At 43.9% G+C, this 19,435-nt stretch overlaps 1 protein-coding gene across 1 annotated transcript in view; it reads left to right on the top strand.

The window, feature by feature from the left end:
- The first annotated feature begins 232 nt into the window (after positions 1-232).
- The window catches only part of fam222aa (family with sequence similarity 222 member Aa), a 51,459-nt gene continuing 32,256 nt past the window's right edge, over positions 233-19,435 (top strand). The window contains exon 1 of the mRNA XM_006784230.2: positions 233-1,137. The gene's annotated coding sequence lies outside the window, so the exon portion shown is untranslated. The remainder of the gene's footprint in view (positions 1,138-19,435) is intronic.

The raw sequence follows: 19,435 nt of genomic DNA on the forward strand, positions 1-19,435 counted from the left end.
TGTTAAATTTATAATTACGTTTTCTTTATTATTATTTTTTTTCTGCGTATAAACAACGTGGTTTCAGACGCCTAGACGCCGAGGATCTCTATGGTAACAGTCCTCAATTACCAATGATTGGCTAACCCGTGGGAATGTTTCTATTCCCTCAGTGCGGTGATTGGTCGGTGGGCGGTCTGTGCAGCCTGACAGTCTGCAGCGTTCCGGGTTATTGTCAGTCTCGGCAGCTCGGCAGAAGGGCAGGACCGCATCCCGGAGCTGCCAGAAGTAGCTAGCTCTTTATCCAGACGTAACCTTTTCCTGTTTGGTTAATATTACCAAAGAGAGCCTTTCGGGGCTTTGCCGTCAAGGTTACTCCACAGCCTCACCTGGAAATTTAAGTCTGAATCGAGAGGCAACACATCTCAGAGCGTCTGCCGACACCTCGGATAAAGTGACGGAAGGAGCAGAGCCTGCTCTCCGGGATTTTACATCGCATCGCATCAGTTTAGGATATTCAGGCAGCTACTTTGGCCCAGCCTTGATCTCTTTCAGGGTACCTTCACACAATATTGCCTAGATGAAAACATTTGAATGATACATTTCTCATAAGGTTGTCAAAATTGAGCAGGCGGACCACGAAACCCATGCGTAACAGCGGGGGGATTTTTTGGAATACTGCGTAGCCGCAAAACCTACCCAGTGTGTCGGTTAAGAGTTCTGCTATTTGGAGATATCTTCAAGCGAGAGGAAGATCAACCGGGACCCTGTACCTACTTTGATTCGGAGGCTAAACGGTGAAAACCCGAAGCACACTTGGTGCGCAATCCTTCTGAGGACGCTCTTGAAATTGCCGACCTGCGCTTTTGCCCTCGACAAAAATTGGCAGCCGAATCGAGAAAAAAAGGCAAAGCTTATTAACTTTGCATGCTAGAGGCTAGAGTGTGGAATCTAATTTGCAGGGTTACCGCTACATTTGCATACCGTCAGAAGACGAGGATAAACTTAATCAACATTTGACATCGACAAAGCAGCATCTGGATTTTGGGGCAACAGAATGAATCCGTTTTAATTTGGACCGCAGAAGTATGAGGCAGATTGCTCAGTGAATGCTACGATCTGCATGGAGTTCTAGTGTACACTACGGAGCAATTTATGGTAAATATATTTTGCATGTCTGTCTCTCCCAGTCGTGTAGATTCTGAATGTTACGGGTCATTTATTTGTAACCATTATGGTAGTTTGTGTCAGAGCTTCGCTTCAATGTTTGGGGAGGATTGTCGCCGAAACAGAGAAACGCCTGAAAATAATGAATGTTTATAAAATGCCCCCCTCCTTTCCCCCCAGGATGCTGCCCACACGGTTGATGATGTCTCGGATTTAAACCCTTTGTTTGACCCATAGGAAGTGTTGTAAAAATCGACTTGTTAGAGAGCCGCTGCCGAATTGCTCGAGGAGCTGCTTTGATGTGTAATATTGGTCTTTTCAAGTATGGGTAGCAATTAAGTATATTGTCGAGGCCAGTGCACTGCAGGCAGGCATCACAGACACGGGGATGTGTGGCACTGGAAGAGTTGCGGCTCAGAGCAAAAGGTGCGAATTTCTCATCTGTACGCCCCCGTGCGTCACCGCGCACGGGTAGGGTAACTACAGTGCCTGCTGCAATTAGAGATTTTCACCCTGGTGTGTTAATGATACACAATCTCTGTCTTTTTTTCTTTTTTTTTTAAATTTTATTGTGTGCCTGTATGGTGTGACAGGCTTTCATAGAGAGACTCGTAAAATCCACGAGCATTTGTGCCCAGCGCTGTAAAAGTTTTCACTTTACGCTCGGTGATATGGATGATCCTCAGTGCTGCACTAAGGTCGTGAGACAATTTGTCATTGTCCCGTGAATTCCACAGCTCACGTGCCCTCTGCGGCCCCAGCCCCTGGTGCAGCCAGAGGAAGTCTGAAAATTTGACTCGACTGTGAATTAGCTGATAAAGTTTGGATTGTTTCCCGTGAACTTTGAGCCTCGCTGGTTGCTGAGGTTGCTTTGCAATATTTAGTTCCATTGCTCGCATTGCACGTAAATGAGCCTCCACATTATGCTGACTGTGCAGTGAAAAAGCCACACACTGTATGTTTTATCGTTAGACTACAAGCATCCTCAAATTCTTATCTTCCAGTCGTTCTCTCTCCAGCAGCCTTGCAGTTAGGCAGCTCGCAGAATGTAATATGGGCCCCTACAGCAGGGCAGGCGCCCCCACAGTCAGGGCACCTGACATAGAGCCTTCCTGGCTGTATTGAATAAAACATCCAGTGATGTATGAGGCAGGAGCTGCACCCGAGGGGGCAGAACTGCCTCATTTACTTCCTCCACTCTGCGTCTATGACCTGCTGAGCAAATTGTGCTCATATTAGCTCTGCGGCTGCTCCTCACCTAAACAAATAGTCTCCCCAGCATAATGCTTGCCTTAACTCAACATGATGGTTGGACAAGGCAGGGGAGAGTGGAATGGCAGGGAAGCTTTAATATTTAGGTCACTGAATTACCTTTTTGAGATTGTAGTTGTTGTTCTGACTGCTTTTTTTTGGCTTGCTTTTCGATTTTTCTTTTTTTGTAACACTGGAGCTTGAAGGGTCCCGCTGCCAGCTCAAGACTTTATCCACATTTTATTCCTCTCGCTTTCACCATGTTTGCTTTTGCTCTGATTTCTCTGCGTTGGTAGCTGACAAAAGGATATCGGTGCTTTGTGGGCTCAAAGTTAATTTCACGTGTTTTCCACATTATTTTTTACTTGATCAAAAAATGAAACGGGCGTAAGTCGCCAACTTGAGTAAAATGTAATCTCTTGTACTTAATTGAGCTGCCAACAGCTGGAAGGTAGTGAACATATTTGAGCAATGCGTTAACAAAAACACGCCAAAATAACCCTGAAATTTTATAAGTTTGGAACTCAAATAGCGTATCAGCTTGATTGATTGATTGCATTTGGGCTCCTTGCTGTATTCTTTGCTTATTAAAGTGCCTGCCTGGAGTGAATAAGTGAGCTCCACTCATGAATATCGTTAAAGTCGCTGAAGTTTAATTTCCTGTGCTGTGTATTAATCTTTTTTAATCCCTGCATGGTTTGATTGTCTCAACACCTACCCAGAGGCACCAAAACTCATTTTGACAGTTAAGATGACTAAAATAGTAGATACAGATGTGTGTGTGTGTGTGTGTGTGTGTGTGTGTGTGTGTGTGTGTGTGTGTGTGTGTGTGTGTGTGAGAGAGAGAGAGAGAGAGAGGGAGAGAGAGCGTGTGCCTTACTCAAGATCTACTGACCCCTCAAGTGTCTGAGCTTATGTCCATTCTTGTGTGGACTTCATTACTGAAGTGCAAATTAAATCTTTTTTTTAAATAGCTTTTTCCACAGAGTCCAATTATAGAATAATACACTTCAGATGAAAACAAACATTAAATTCATCTTCTTTTCCTGCCAAAGAAAAGAAAAGACAACAACTCTCACGTTAACTGATATCACAGGAAAGCACAAAGCTTCTTACCTGGAAACATCATCGGACCCTCAAAGCCACGTCAACAGCAGCTCATTAGGTACCTGATCAAAGTGTTTCATATCAGCGAAAGTCTATAACAGTTCTTGTTTTAACGCTTTTAACGCTTTTTCATGTTAAGCCAAACAACACAAATTTTGCCCTTTCTTGTTCTTTGCAGTTTTACTTGTTTTGATATAAACTCTATTGTCCCTGTACAGAGATTTGTTTTGCACATCAGTACCTGGAACAGTAGTGACAGAACATGAAAAGGGAAACAGAAAACAAAAAGCATTACGTGGAAGTGGCGCTAGAGAAACAGAGACACCTTTCAGCCACTCGGTGTGAACAAATACAGGTGAAAAGTGATGTCCAGTTTCCAGCAGACTTGGTGGCGTTGGTGGGACTTTGCAGGCAGGATTAATAAGAGTCCTTCTACTTAGCTATTTAGCACATTTGTGTGCAGGTAGCACCCACATACACTACTAGCTGTTAATGCTATCTAATCTATATCGCCCTTTTTTGTGACCATCATTATGACTATTTCAGCGCTTAAAGATTAACCTTCATGGTTATATTAGCTGTACTGAGCAAGTCAAATGAAATGAGTATTCTTCCCAGTGTGTCCACACTGTCATGGTTATAAACGCTGAACTACAGTAATCAAAAAATGAGAACAAGAAGAAGAAATACTAATTTTATCAACCATATACTCCATAATACAGTATATGTTAGGAGAAAAACCTCTTCATGCTGCTAGCCTTGTAAAAATGAATGAAATCACAGCACTTTATACCTAATGACATCAACACTTGTGCGAAATGTGATGCCAGAGTGAGATTCCATTTATACATCATAAAGCATTAAGTGAGACGTGGTAGTAAATTTTAAATACAGTGCAAGCTTCTTGGTTTTATAAACAGGCGCTCTAGCGTTTAAATGAAAGTGTGATTTTTGTGTGATGCAGAAGAACTACTCTAACACAAGTTACAGCAGTGTGATTGCGTGCACTCCTTCTGTGTTTCTGGTAAGGGTGTCCGTTCTCTGCCCACTGATCATTTTCACTTATTTTTTTGAGTTTTACCTGCTCACGACTCTGCTCATGAGACCTTGGCAGCTCCTCATCAGGGTTATCTGCAACCACTTAGCGCATGATGGACAGCAATGATCCTCCGACCTCCTCTCTCTTTTCCCCTCTCGCCCCTCCGTCAGGCAGAATGGAAGTCACGTCTCAGCAGGGCTCGAGGTTAATGTCTAGTCTTTCATTTCTAAAGGTTAGGGACACCCAGCCCATTTTATTTATTTCTTTTTTTTGTGCTTGTGCAATATCGTGAGCGGGAACTGTGCGGTTCAAACGTGGTTAATGAGTACAGTCATATGGCGAGCCAGAGTACTGTTCAGTTTATAGTTTGTTCCACAGCACAGGCAGTAAAGTGAGGGGTGGCATGCTCCTTGCAAAGACTTCTTGGGGGGAAGAAGGAGAATAAAGCAAATCTGACAAGCTCTCCAACAGCGAATTTGCTCTCCTTAAAAACAATGCCGCTCTTGCCTTCCTCATGGTCACATTGATTTGTTCTGGGTGACAGTGCAGGCTGCTGTGAAATCACCCCAGCGCCATTGATCTCAAGGAGAAGAGGAGGAGAGGGAATGAAAGGCTGGCGACAGAGAGCAACATGGGAAAATCCACAGCGTGCCCTCCTCAACCTTAAACAGTAATAAAATGAAGGCCTTGGTTACTATCAGATCAGCCCCTGCTGTACTTCTTCAGCCACTGTATCGCAGTCTAGTCGGCGCTTTGATTTGTTTTGGAGGCCCCTACATGCTGTTTGATTTGCTATTGTGCCTCGCCATGTTTCATATTATCAGCTGAACTCTTTATTGCCACTGTTTTCCATGCCAGAAGCAAGGCTGTTTTTATCTCATGCAGGCCTCTGATTAATCTCTGCCTCTCTGCTGGTGTACTTTAATCTTGAATGGGAGATATCTGATTTTCCTCGGCTATTGAGGAAGATCAAACTTTAATGGAACAAGGAACTGCACATCATCCTAATCTCCATCTCTCCCTGCATTTTGGTTGACTGCTCTCCCTTGGGCTTTGTAGCTTTCTGCAGAAGCAGGAAATACATCAGACAGATAAGATGTTTTCTCTTCATGCTTTGGTAATTTATTCCCTGTTGACAATGGCCACCACTTTACATCTCTGCTGTTTGATTAGCTGGTTGAAGAAGCCGCGGGTAAAAACGTGGGGAATTGATTGACGCTTACAAATGGTTGTCCTGTATGACCTAAATGTGTGAAACTTTTCTAGAGGCTTTAATTGGGGTTTCTTCACAGTTCAGTCCATCCACAGCCAAATGTGCTAGCCCTCTCTCTATTTATTGACACGCCAGAGAAGGGGGGCATGCGTAGCCTGAGGAGAGATATGTCAGCTGCATGGATGTATCCAGGTTCAATGCTTTTGATTACGCCACAGTCATTTCAGGAATTAGCTATTGACCGCCTTCCTTTTTCTTTTTTTTGTTTGGTCCGTTCTCTTCCTCCATCGTATCACTGAATAACGCTGTATATTATGCTGACCAGCATCCGGACTGCGACTGGCTCGGTGCATATTGTTGCAAATGGATAACACTTAAGGGGGTGTCACACCTCCCGCAGACGGCTTACGTCTGTGACAAAAAGAGGCTATTACCCAATTCTAAGGCGGTTGCTGTAAGGTAATGAAATTTCCACTGACTGGAGAAAACAATGTTGTCTGGTCTGCACTGTAATTGCAGAAGCCACCTCGCCATTTTCCCCGAGTTCAGCGTGAATGCAACACGATTTAATAAAACTCTGGAGATTTTTATCATTTATTGCCAGGCCTGGCAGCCGCATCAGGGAGAGTGAGCCGAGGCTTGCACAGATAAAACTCATTCAATTTACTTGTTGAATTTTAACCATGCGAGGCAGAGACCATTTGCAAAAGAGCCGCCATATGACCCGTAGGAGAATGTTTTTATAGGGATAATGCAGGTCAGCTATACTGTTAATATAAAACCACCATTCCTTTAATCTAAATGGCAGAGCACCCTGGAATTTCTGTCATTTTCTCTCCCGGTATTATTTGTGTCAAGAAAGGGTTGAAAATCCTTGGGATATTAGGCCCTGGGGCCAAAGAGCTTCTGTGTGCCTGCTTCCATTCACATACAAAAACACAGGAACATTGACATGAGGACATGTATGGACACACGCACACATACACACACTCCTAGCCCTGTTTTATTACCTCCTGCCTGCTGCTGGAATTGCTTTCCTCCCTCGAGTGAGCCAGGCAAAGCCGGCTTTATTGTGTTAACCTATTTGTGTGTCAAGAGCGATTGCAGCGTTCTTTATCTCTGTTTGTATTCGGACGGGGAGACGGCAGAGAGAGAGTGAGGGAGCAAGGAAGAGGGAGAGCCAGAGAGGGTGAGTGGCGGAGGAAAGAAGGGGAAGAGAAGGTGTTTGTGGTGTGGGCGAGAGGGGGGGTACACAGGAGCCAGGCAAGCCACCGGAGTTAGATGGATGGCCGGTCACCTCGCTCTCTACTCTGGAGGATAATGACTGGTTGCTTAGCAATGACCCACCCCCACCCACTTCCAGACTTGCATCCACAGTAATCACTTTTTTCCTCTAAAAGATTTCATATATAATTATAATGGGGCTTTTCATTTATTTAGCACAGTAGGGTGGAGGGTGTGAGCTGGAATTGGGGATTTTTGCGTGGTGGTGCTTATCGACTCCCGGCTTTTGTGCAATGCAAAATTGCACTTGCATTCATGTGTGTTTGTAGGAAAGTGTATGTGCTTTTGCTGTTGGAGTTTGGCCTGGATTACGACTAGGCCAAAGCTATATTTCCTGCCGCTGTACGACCTTTGACCGACATAATGCCACGCTGGTGACGGTGCAGATGCACAAATACACAGACACACACTTTCATGTTTTCTGATGAGCGACCAGAAGCTATCAAGGGCTGCTTCATGTGAGCTCTTAGTTTTATTAACATTTTTTATTGAGTTGAACAAATTGCTGACCTTTTATGGTATAATGAAAAGTCTGGCCCGCTAAGGACAAATTTGAGCTTTGGCAGTGGTGACTGGCACCCGTCCCAGCTATTTAACTCATGATTTACAGCGTGTTTATTCAGCAGGTGACAACATTTAATACAGTGGAGTGTTTCCCAACATTTCAGCTCTTTTTTTTTTCATCTGTTCTCTTTTTTCAGATCTTAGTCTGAAGCAGTCCTGTTGTAATAGATACAGTCTACTCGCACTGTTCTCTTGCAGGTCTGAATTTAGGTTACTGGATTTTTAAGTGGCAGAATAAAGGTGTAATATCTGAACATGACCCCCAATTTAAGCTGCCTTTCATCACCAGCAGCCTCGGTGTTGGCACAAATTCCAGAGTCCTTTAAATTATCTGCCAGTTATTCTCTCTGCTTCTGTTTCTTTCTTCTTTTTTTTAATCTTCACAGTTTTTTTTCTTTCCTTTCCTCTTTCATGAGATAGTAAAAACTTTAATTTGAACATGCCTGTGAAATTCATATTAAACTTTTACTTGTTTATGATGATAAAAAGTCACGGCTGCTTAAACAGACCTTGTGGATCAAATTAAATGCTTTGTCTTGCGCTCGCGTAGCCAGTTGGTGGTGTATTTGTTCATTTCTGGATTGACGTATTATATCTACACTTAAAAAAAAAAATCTGTTTTGTTATTGGAGCTTCTTTAAAGATCGTCAGCCGCGTCTGATATTTGCCCATCTGTGCTCTTTCTCCATATCCTCTTCGGTGCCATCTTTTCTTATCCGGGCTCATGCACCAATGCTAAAATTGACAGCTTCGTATGTCCTGGGAACTTCATACAGATAAACTAAACATACATCCCTATCCTCCCCCTCCAATCTCAGTGCCATGCTTCTGTAGCTGCATCTATAGAACAGCTGTCCAGCTGTCACGGCAGCCCACCAGTCAGCCGCTCTCCAAGGCAACATCTGTAGAGACTGAACACACAGGGGCAGCCTGCCGTTCCCCGCTTGTCCCCGAAGACCGTGGAAGTGTGTCAGGCCTTTTGGCTACACATTACCGCTGACCACATCAACCGTATCACTGGGTTTTGATTGAATGTCATCTGCTTCTGTGCCACTTAAATGAGCTCTGCGAGGCTTCAGACTGTTTCTTTGTCAGTGACTTACAGTGATCTGCCGCTGAAGCTTCCTGTTGTCACAACAGTAGTTAAAAACAAAACACGTGACTGTGCAGCCCAAAAAAACTGAAAAGCGACTCTGCATCATTGTATCCATTAATAGTCATCTGCCTCTGCATGTATGTGTGTGCGAGTTCTTGTGCACACATGTGCGTGCGTGCGTGTGTGTGTGTGTGTGTGTGTGTGTGTGTGTGTAAACAAAATCGCAGCGAACAAGGTGCAATGGCCTGGAACTGACGAGAACCCACTGGGAGAGTCTCTCCTTGATGTAGACCCCCCCCCCCCCATTCCCGCTTCCCCTCCTCATTCTCTACCATCTTTCCCTCTTGGCATCAGAGCACGATGGCGAGGCGGGCAGGGGTGGGGGGGACGCACAGAGCCATGTGAGTGGGGAAATGAACAGATCTGCGGTCCCCTCTGTCAGCCACAAACTAGGATCAGGGAGATCGTGTGGAACTCTCTCCTGGGATGAGCAAAGGGAAGAAGGGAGAAAACAGCTGTTAAGTGTTTTTCTCTCACTTCTTCACCAGCTCACTTGTGTTTTTCCCTACTCTGTCATTTCCTCTAAGGCTGTCATTAGCTTCTGTTACACGGGTTTTAAATAACTTTTTGAACAGTTAGGGGCATTTGATAACAGTAGAGGTTCTGTGTATCTCTGTGTGTCTATGTGTGGTTATAGATGTGCCTTGTACGTTGTGTGATATAACCTCCAAGTATTGTTTTTTTTAATTTTTTTTAACGGGTTTGTCGCACAGAATGTAAATAAAAGATGGACATAGTCTCTGGGTCTGAAAAGTGAGGCCAATGCAGAGTTGCTCTAACTCTACGTTCTTTCTAATGGCCAGCAGGGGGCGACTTCTCGGGGTGGAAAAAGAAGTCTGTTTGTATAAAGTCTGTGGGTAAACAAACCGACTTCTCACTTGATCTGTGACCATGATTTGCAGTTTTACAACTGTTTTTTGGTGTCAGTCGCTGGTTTCAAATCTTATTTATACAAGACGATGTGACTTTTATACGTTACAGCTCTGTTAAACTTAGCGTGCTTTATCGTCAAGTTTATGCTTTATGGTGCCCAGCAGTGTCCCTGGATTTTTCAGTCAGATCCACACCTTATATGTAATATCTGATTTCAAAAAAATTATATAGTCAGCATTTAGGGAGTGCACAAACCAGTGGCCTTGTTCATCTTTTTTATACAGTCTATGCTTATCGTCAGAGGTCGAAAATCCATGAGACACACAGCCAATGCAAATGTACACATTTTGAAAGTGTGCTAATTGTTCCTATAGCTCTTCTGGAGTGTTTTAGGAACTATTAAGGATTCGATTTCTTTATCATCACTCTTGGTAGCTGGGGGCCTCTCAGGCATACTGTGCCTCTCCCCACAGACAGCTGCGGAGTCATACAGTCTGTGGGCGAAGTTTGATAGATCCTGTTTACTGGAGCTGAGAGAATGCCGGGGTATCTCAAATTAAGTGTCACTTAAAGCTTGTCATTTAGTCAGCTTTCCATTTTGTTCCCCCATCTCTAGTGGCAGCACTGTGCTGCCAATTGTAACAGGGATTGAGAGGAAGACATTTGGTGATTACACATTCTGTCATGATTGAGGGGTGAAGCCAGCAACTCGATGCAAAACCAAATTCCATATGGCTGCAGTGAAATCTCTGCACCCATAGTGAGTTACTCTGAAGCAGCCCCCGTCCTGATGACAGCGAAATCGCCTGCTCATGACTTATCGTTTTATCATTTAAATTTACCCCATTGATGCTCGCTGCTGTGATTGACAGCTGGGCTTGAAAGCCACAGCTATCTCAATTGAGCTCCAGCAGCCAGTTGGTAACCGTGACAATGGTCTCTCCTCTTTCCCTTGTTTTCACACATTTTCTGCTGTCACAGAAACCTCACTGATTGCTTCTCTGCCAAGACAGCATCCTATTAATCTTTTAAATAAGGGCCGCAGCCCAGCAGTATTGTTTGTAGAAAACCAAGAGGACCTTGTGAGACCACACTGAAAAGGGAAAGGGGGCATTAGAGCTGAATCTGTCTCACTGTGGCAGGAAAGCCGAGCCTCCTTAAAACCTACAATATTAGAACTCTAATAGGTGCTGCGGAGATAGATGAACCCGAGGTCTGAATATAGATAACGCTCTCTGGACCCACCTGATAACTCTGTGGGCTCTGTTGTCTTCTGCCTCTTTCAGCTTTGCTTGCCAGGTGCATTCTGTGCTTTCATCTACATTGTGACACTCTGAATAAAAGCCTCTGTGTTTATGGCCATTTTCTTTTTCTATGCGCTTATTGATCCTTTTCAGCATGGTTGGAATAGTCTTTATTTTTTTCAATTCTGGGCTCAAATAGCATAACAGCAGCATATTCTGAAATGGCAAACCATCGATGTATTGTGATGTGACCTAGCGAAGGTAGAATAACAGTTCAGCCCTTTGTCCCAGTGTACTTAACTGACAATTTGTTTGAAGGAGACACAAACATGAATGAAATTGTGGCCTCCTTGCGATGTATGTTTCTTGCCACCAAGAAAACGCTCTCTCTCACCTCTGTCTTCAAATGGCTTTCTGCACTCTGATTTCATGGACTTGGGCTTTTGTGTTTAATTAGGTGCGATTTGTGAACATCCCGAGTGATAGGAAGTCTTCTTTTTTTTTTCTTTTTTTTGCACTTTCTTGTCAAGTGGATGTTAATGGAGAATTGCTGCAATGCTCTTGACGCCCTCTGCTTTATAATGAGTTCCTTCCTGTGCAAAATGGCCCCATAAACCAAACCTTTCAAGGATGAGGAGCATGTGGCAGCAGTATTTTGGCTTCTCTCTCCCTCAGAAATGTTCATGCCATATAAAAGAGACTGAAATTGTGGGATCACTGTATACCTTGATTGTGTCTTTGTCTCTGCTCCAGTCATAGAAATCCAGCGAGGCAGTGCAACCTAGCTGACTAATTGACTTCCAGGTCAGAGCAACATAATAGCCAGAGTTCTGGTCAATGAAAATGGATATACTTTCCCCTGTAAAGCAAGCCACGAGTGCTTTGTTATGATCTGTGTGGTCATGCACCTGTGCATGCACGCACACATGAGCGATTCAGCATGTAGCTATTCATAGTTTTCCTCTGTGGTTCACACAGTTAACTCGGTACATTTGAAAAGCACACACACACAAAACATTAATAAATTCAGAGCACTTTAGTGTCACTATTTATATAAGCTTTAGTCTGGAACTTTGATCTTATGTGATGCTTCTGTGAGAAAATTGAGAGCTTGAACAATAAGGAATAGTTGAATAGAAGTGTTTGCTTTTTAATTGTGTGCTTTCAAAACTAGAAAGATCTCTGACCCACTTTTGTAATACTTGACACGAACTTTAAAAGTATACACATTAGTATTTTATGGAAAAAAATGTCTTCGGGGCACTTCAATCGTTTTCTCGCCTTTCTGTCTATAAAGCGTCATTGCACTGAGGTTTTTTTTTCTCTGTATTTCCTTTTCTTTTTTGATCAAAAATGAGGTCCGCTTTTCTTTACGCGTGGCTGTGTTTCCGCCGAGATGAGCGAGTATAAGTGCGAGTCCTTGGAATGTGTGTTAAACTGTAAGTCTGTGTTTTCTTCTGAACAGGCAAATGTGTGTGCATAGGGATGCCTTTTTGTTCTTGTTTGCAGGTTAAACACAAACACTGCTGTCCCAGATTCACACGCAGTCCTCCTCCACCTGAGCCTGATCCCCGGGAACTTGGCGACTTGCACGTAGCCGCGAGCCTCCTCCCCTCTGTCCTTTACCCCTAAAGATTCTCAGTTCCTCCAGTTTCAAAGCGCTCGCATAGCTCAACTGTGTCGAAGCACGCCCCTCCTCCCTGACCCCTCCTCCTGGAGACGGCACTCTTGACCTGCTGCCCCATTGTTTCCAGCGGGGATGGATGGGGAGCCGCCTCTGCTGCCGCGATCCTTCACTCAATAGCAGCTCCATCTGTTGACTGCGTGACTCTGGGTTACAAGCGGGGATTTTGCTCCGTCTGTGAAGGGTGTGAAAAGAGCTATCTCAGGGGGGCTTCCTGAATGGAGTTTTAAAACTGCAGACGAAGGGTGTTGTGATGCCTCTCACAACCCCACCCTTCTCCCCTTCACCTCTCCACCCATCGTCAGCCCAACACAGCCAGCTGGGTGTGTGCAGGATGAGAGGCCTTCATTGTGCTTGTTCACAGGCCCCAAGGCAACAGGGTCACCTTGTCCCCAAACAAATGCTGCCCTCAGTGGGATTATTGGCACTGTTCGTCTGTGTTTCCGTGTGTGTGTGTGTGTGTGTGTGTGTGTGTGTGTGTGTGTGTGTGTCTGCTTGCATGTAAAGGGGGAGTAGGTATTTGAGTAAAAGAACGCGTCATCAGGAAGAGGGCAAAGGCCTTGGCTATGAGCACATTTATCTAACATCTCTGCCTTTCACATCAAGACCTATTCAGTGCAACCCGTCTGCATCAGGTTTTCAAAGGACATCACCGATAAAGAAACACTCTGGGCTGCTTTGCTGCTCTCAGTGCACTCCGTAAGCATTTAGACCAACAAAGCTGCTCGTGTAATGTTCTGTTTCTCTTGTATATTCAGCTTAGAGAGACAGAATCTATATTTTTTTTTTTTTTTAAAAAAGGTTTGGAAACATGAAATGGTGGTAGAGTACTGCTTTGGGCTTTCGGGCATGGTCTGTTCTGCAGTTCATCCTTTTTAACGGAGGGTATTTGTGAACAAAAACGAAATGTGTAGCTGTTTTGACAGCTGGTTCACCTTCGGTAATTAATGGTAAAATTGCATTCTGCCAGACGTTTGTGCTGAGGTCTTCTGTCTTTCTGTGTGGGAGTTGTTTTTTGGCATTTCCACTTAAGTGAAAGAGGAAATGCCCGGTGGGATCCTCTTCTTTCTCCTGAAGAAGATTCTCATTAACTTAAAAAAAAATCCTTCTGGATGTGTGTGTTTGGTTTTTTTAAGTCTTTTATTACAATACAGGTCCAATCATAGTATTTGTCACATCTATGCATTCTGTCAGGTTCTTTTCTGTTGACTTGCAGTTTGGTTCAGTTAACTCTTTCTTTTGCCCCAATCACACAGGGACAAAAAAAAGTACTGAAGTACTCAAAAAGTTCTGAAGAGGCACAGCCAAGTTCTTTTCCTTGTCACAGAGCCACAGATCAGCTTCATCACCTAGAGCCCTCAGGTAACACAGCATGTCCTTAACACACCTTTACTTCAGTTAAGATGATTAAAGCAGCAGAGTCCCTCTCCTCGTGCCTTCTACGCATGTGTTACACTCCCAGACTTCCCCTCGCAGAAGACACAGTGAGCAACAGTATCAGACTGAGAAGCGCGCGGGTGGTTCGGGCATGGAGCCCCCTCAACCAGAAGAGACGGAACTAAAGGAGGGGGGGTTGTCGAGTGGAATGAGTGGAGGTGGAAAAGTGCAGTGACAGCAGAACGAATAAATTGAAAAATTCTCTCATTGTAAATTGTCTATTGCTCGTGACAAACGATCTGATAGGCGAGCGGCCCGGGTTTCCGACGCATCCGTCCCAATAGAGCTGTGAATAACTGGTCTATCTCCACACTGCTTAGCACTGGCCCCTCACTTAATAATTCATACAGTGTGAAATATTTTCCCCAGTACAGATATGCCAAAGAGCTGCCGCTAGCATGCGGGGGCGGTGAGGAGGGTGTCCCTGTGGTGCTAATTTGGGGACTGGTGACGTGCATAGATTTCTAAGGGGGCTTTAGTTTGGAGGCGATGTCTCAGACACATTTGCTCTCCTGTATGCTCTGTCTGCTATTGGAAGGAGCCGAGCTAGAGATGTAGAGAGTGAGAGAGCGCAGATGACATTTAACTTGTGGCTGATCTGCCTGCGACGAGGAACAGAGAGGGGAAATACATTTCCATTTACGCTGACTGAACACAGTTATCAGTGACTGTGGGGACAAAGGGAGGTTGTAAACCTGCTAAGTAGTTTTTGCTGTTTGCACTGGTGAGTGTTGTGGTCACATCTTTGGCAGCAGGTGTCTGTGGACACCTGGTTCATGTCTCCAGTTTCCTTCAAGTGACTCTTACTGCCTCAGGCTGCTTCAGGAGCTCAGCAGCCAAGAGTATCTCTCGTGGTCCCTGACCTTATTGTGCCCTTCCCTCAGAGGTCGCGCCATCGTATTCACAGCGACAGTGAAACCAAAGCTGTAAAAGCCTCGCTCACATGCACGCTGAGATGTGTGTGCAGATGTGTGCTTGCATGCGATAGTGTCATATAGCCGTGCGCGTCACTTTTTGTGCAACAGTGTTTTGTGCTTTCGTCTAACTCGTTCTGCAGCTTAGCCCTGTACAAACTGGGTTTTTATGGTCCGCATTCAGGCCCTGATACCAATTATGCAAACTATTAAAAATTTAAGGAGGACAGTCTTTTATAATTTAATCCTAAAGTAATAGATTCTATTAAAAATGCATGAGAGGAGCTTTATAGATGGAGCTAGAATTAGTGTCTATCAAAGACTCCAGTCAAGGATGCAGGGGGAATGGGCAGCAGGAGTGGTGGTATTGCCTCATTATTCAAATAGGATATGATTACCATAGAGCAGGAGTCCCTCAGAGCTGAAGCAGAGCTCTCTGGCTACTGTGATCACTAACAGGAGGAGTCCAGCTCCTCGATGGAGGTCTCTGCTTTTCTGGCTAAATGAAAGCGGTTTTAGATTTCCTGTTTTAACTTTCACAAATGAAATTTGAGCTTGTTAACTCGAGCGTACTGGCACCGAAATACTTTTCATCTTACTGGGTGTCTTCACCCTGTTGATTCACTTCAGATTGTTTCTTGTCTGTACTGAAAGCATACAAAAGGTATTCAAGCATAAAAACAAGAAAGCTACATGGTTGTAGCTCATCTTCACTAGAGACAATGAAATCTTATGCAATGCAGTTCAGCAGCTCCACCCTTAAGTCTACTTTTACACTTTTTTGATGTAGCCCAACACCTGAGCTAGACTACATTTTAAAGTGTTCCTTATATGCTTTCAGCCCGGTTAATGTGAGGGGTGCAACATAATAGAGTCTCCAGACAAATTTATGGCAGAGCTGTTGCATTAGATTTCACAGGTGTACCTAATAAAGTTTCTGCTGAGTGTAATAAAGCTTTTATTGTTGCTTATACTCCTTTGTTTACCCTGCAGAGCCTCCTAAACAGCAAACTAAAAAATTATCAGTTTGTGTTTTGTTTTCTTTTTCTGTTTTTTTTTTGTTAAGTTTTTAAAAGAAGGAAGCCACATTTGCAGCGTTGAATTTTTCAAGGCTAAATTTCCCCTTGTTTTATAATGCGCCTCGTACTACCCCGGCAGTGCAGCGAGCTCAATCGTTTTCCTGCATCATCAGGTTTATGGAGTACAGATAGCGGTTGAATTTCACTCTGTTGTCATTGTGATTTGCTTCGATAATTACAGCCGGAGAACTGCTGCGGTTCGGATACGGTAACAGCCTCCCGAAAAAGCTCAGTGGTTATTAATGTTCTCCAAGACGTGGATTGAAAAAGCCAATAAAAATTGGAATCCTCATGAAGCTTATATGGATTTTAAGTTCTGCCTCAGAGGTAAATTCCTCGCCTTTCTGATGTAATGGTTGCCTGTTTATGGAATAAATCCAACTGGCTTAATCGATCATCTCCGTGGAAAGGTCAAGTGGAGAAGCTGTGGTGTTTGAAGTGCTTATATCCCATGGAGGAGTGCCAGAAATGTGACACCTCCTTATGAGTGGGTGGTGGCGTGCAGATTAGTGACGGACAGGGTGGCCCAGGGGGATGATTTAGGGAGATTCAGCTCTAAATACTCTGTGTATATCAGAGAGAGAAACTATAAGCTGCCTTTCCCACAATCCCCATTTTCAACAGAAAAGCATATTAGTAGATTAAAAGAGAAATTTTGAAAAAGACTAGACTGAGAGAGAGACACAGAGAGAGAAAAGGAAACAAGGTGGCCACAGCTGGTGCTGAAAGGTGAACAAAAGTTTGGTTTTAACCTCCTGTCCACGCTTTTTGTTTAATGCTGCTTGAAGTTACCAGTTGGTTTCATCCCTCCACAGTCTAATCTAATCTGGAGTGGGTGGCTGTGGGCAGCATCTGTGCTCCAAGTTGAAATAGGGCTTTCTCACTGCCTAATCCTCTATCCAGGGATCACTCAGTAGGGTGAAGACAATTACCAGCCTGCTTTCTCATGCTAATGGAATCTCTAACTAGATCTTACGGAAAGACGGGAAAAAATAGACGGAGGAAGAAGAGAAGCGGGGACAATGGCGCAGAAAGATGACCTAACTAAAATGGGTTTTTAGATTACCATTTAATTATTGATAGAGACCCAGTTGTAAGGCCTAAGGTCAGGATTTGGAAAGCATTTTCCAAGAAAGGAGACAGATTGGGACTCGATTCCGGTTTGTGTTAGGTCACAAAGTTGCTGAGACGGTACTGATGTCAGCGACATATCCGCAGCTCTGTGCCATAGTCTGGCTTTCACCCTTTTTATCACATGCCTCCAGCAAGGTGTCTGGAGTGGTTTTAAATTGCATTAATATGCAGGAATTTATAGATTGCCTCCCTTGGCATTTCTGCAGGGAGGGGAAGAGAGTATTACAGTCTCCATCTGCACTAATTACTGGGTCTTGGCAGTGTTACCTGTCTCTTGTGAAGGACAAACCACGGCACCAAGCAGTAACACAGAGAGCAGAAGGAGCTCATCTGCTGGGGAGTCTTCAAGAAGAGGGATGTCTCTGGGGCCTTTTTACTCTGATATGTTTGATGTGTTGGGAGCCTTGACTACCATAAAAGAAAAAAAAAAATCTCTGCCAGCAACATCAATAAAGTAAATGACTTCGTCTAACTTCCTTCATCCAGAGCTGAGAGAGAAGAGCTAACAGGCTTTGCACCTGATTGGAGCGATAGCTGCATGCTTGTGCAAACTGTTGTAGTTAAATATATCGCCTGTTAATCCTAGTGAAAACTTAAATGGGCTCTCTCCAGCGTGTCAGAAGAAGTCATGGCAGCTCAGGGAAAAATCTTAACAGATGTACAACAGTCGTGTTCTCGTTGAAGTGCAGTCCTAAAACCTGAAACAGAATGCAAGTGTTGGGTCTGCTAAATAAAATCACAGAGGAAGAAGAAGTCAGCCTGCATGAGTGCTGCTAACTCTGCCATCAGCTCATAGCACAGTATGTTATTAGGCTACTCTTGTTGGGCAAAGAGTCTAAATTTTTAAATCATTACAATCTGCAATCAGCATCTTGCCTGTGAAAACAGCACAGGGATCAGTGCTTGGCACCTCAGGTTGCTCACTTACTCCCAGGTTGCCAACTTTCTGCATCAAACCTGCTTGCAGTGCTTCCTCAGCTTCCTGTGGGTTTCTCAGGTTTCTGTATTTGTTTGTCAGCCTGTCAGAAAGACTTCTTGGATCGCTGCTGCATGAACATCTTGCTGATGTTTGTGCCATCTGCGCCTTTAGCCAGCAGGTGATTACCAACCGCAGACTCACCTCCCACTCTGTCCAATTGGATTCCCTTTGCTGGCATGGTCGGGGCCAGCTTCGAGAGGGAAAAAGATGACAACAGCTGGATGGCACACATTATGGAGTAAAAGAGAGACTGCTGAGTCTCAGCGATATAAACTGCAATACGGAGAAAATATGTGGCGAAAACTGCCTGTTTCCTTTTCCAAACTAGCTGTGAGCACTCGTGTCATCCTCTCTTTTAAAGTCTTTAATATCCAGCAGAGCAAAAATGGCTTTGTCACACTTGAGATATATCAAATGAGATCAGTGTCAACATTTCAACGGTGCACTATTTGATTGCCTTGTGGGCTTCAAAACACGCTAATGTTATGCATGACTTAGTATTGGATCTGTGACACCCTCCAGTGAAAGACAGCGGAGTTGTCCTTTGGACCATGGGAATTGGGGTCACCTTAGGCCCTGCAGAGAGAGTGATATTTGGAGTCGGAGAAGAAATCACACTGTTTGAATTTAATTATATTCCATTGATTTATTGAACACCCATTAATAAGCATACATTCTGAGGCAGGGCCGTTTTGCATGAAGGTTCTTTCGCTCGCTCGTTCCCTCTCCGTCTTGCCTCTCGCCTGCTCACTCCATTTCATCATAAATTGACATAAGCCTTTCTTTGAAGTTCAGGAGCCAAGCTGAGGAATGACAGCACAACAAACAATGAACAAAACGCAGAAAAGACAATGAACATTTGAATATTCAAGTGAGCCACTATAGGATGGTTAGAAAGGGGGGAAAAAAGAGCCCTTGTTTTATTGTTGTTGTGTTAAGCCATGAATGGACCTGTCTGGGACAATAAAGGATTGTGTCACATTGGGATAAGACATTTTGCAACATCAACAATGCTTTACAAACAGTGTGTAATAAGGTTTATGGAGGAAAACAGAAATCCCAGCATTAAAACCAAAAAATCTTTTTTTTTTTTTCACATAATGCTGAAGTTAGCAGGGAGGGAGCTGGTTTATATTTGGACATGCTTCCTGGGTTTTGCATGGAGAAGCATTCTGTTTGTTTGTTTTGGATTGATATGCAGTTTGAATGTGTGATTAAACTTTAGTTAATTAAAGATCATCCATTTCAGTTGCCCTGTGTTTTTCAGAATAAACTTTACAGTCGGCCTCTACATTGTTCGATAATCATTTAGCTGGGTCTGTGTGTGAAAG

Source organism: Neolamprologus brichardi, chromosome 12, assembly GCF_056152115.1.
Source record: "Neolamprologus brichardi isolate AB-2024 chromosome 12, ASM5615211v1, whole genome shotgun sequence".
Classification (NCBI taxonomy): Eukaryota; Metazoa; Chordata; class Actinopteri; order Cichliformes; family Cichlidae; genus Neolamprologus; species Neolamprologus brichardi.